At 25.2% G+C, this 1,255-nt stretch overlaps 1 protein-coding gene across 1 annotated transcript in view; it reads left to right on the forward strand.

The window, feature by feature from the left end:
- LOC108688493 (adenylate cyclase type 6) overlaps positions 1–1,255 on the forward strand; it is a 102,761-nt gene that overhangs the window by 39,519 nt on the left and 61,987 nt on the right. The gene's annotated exons all lie outside the window — the stretch shown is intronic.

Raw genomic sequence — 1,255 nt, forward strand, 5'->3', positions numbered from 1 at the left:
GGGCATCTCATATTAGAACAATTTTTTGACTTTATGATTTGCTCACTTGAAAAAAATAAAAAGTGAGCAAATTATAAAATCAAAAAATTGTGCTCCTAATATAAAATGTCCCGAGAAATCAATAGTAAAATGTAAAGTATATCAGTATTGCAATTAAAAAACTTTATTTCATGTTTCTAAAATGCAAACAAACACAGTCAGCGTGCGTGAAAAAAAATGAGCATACGATAGATTATATCCAGAACTCCTCTTCAGATAGTTGGAATCAAACATCGCAGAAATAGGCATTCGACGTTCATTCTTGTTGTCCTTTTTATTATTGAATAATAACATTTACTCTTTAGCAATGATTTTCATTATAACATAGGAGCAATATTATTTCATATTAGAAATTTTCTGGGTATCTCATATTATGATTTCCACGCCTTATGATTTTACGATCATCAAATCTATCTTCTGTAATTAAACAATTCAACATATCTCGTATTTTTTTATTGGTACGACCTTACTTTATCACTATATGAAGAATTTATTGCCAAATATTTATTTATTAAATAATAAACAAGATTTAAAGGCTTATCTCAATGAAACTTGAAGACATCCAAATTCTAAGATCTTTTTTTACAATGACTACAGACATGATCTAATAATGAATTTCCTACTATAATTTTCAATTCAAGAGCAAATTCATGAACCAATAGCGTTTATTAGTTTAGCAGAAACGCCGCTATCTCATCTTAATAGAAGGCGCCTATCTCATTAATAGAAGGCTTTCCTCTACTTACCCAGATAGTATAATCCATTTGAATTCGAAAAATATTCATCTTTTTAAGTTCTTTATGAATTAACATAATCCGTTCGAAATGAACTAAAAAAGAATTAAAAAATATATATAAATATATTTATATGCATGTACAAATATATAAATATTTAATTTACATAAAACCCCAGTATTTAATTTTATACAAAATTAATATACTCGTATAAAAAATGATTAGAAAATCTTTTGAATCTGAAAGAACTCACAACTAATGACATAAAAATGAAATCTTTTGGGATTCTCAGGAATAATTTAAAACAGAACTAGAATGAAAGGAATTCATTTTGTAAGCCGGAAATTAAAAAGAAATTCTTTTCGGACTTTTAGTATTATCTGGATATATATTTTTATGTGTGTAATAAATATTATATTATTATTATGTTTCTGGATAATATATATTATTTATTTATTATATTGTATATAATACAAAAAATA

Source organism: Atta colombica, unplaced genomic scaffold, assembly GCF_001594045.1.
Source record: "Atta colombica isolate Treedump-2 unplaced genomic scaffold, Acol1.0 scaffold233, whole genome shotgun sequence".
NCBI lineage: Eukaryota > Metazoa > Arthropoda > Insecta > Hymenoptera > Formicidae > Atta > Atta colombica.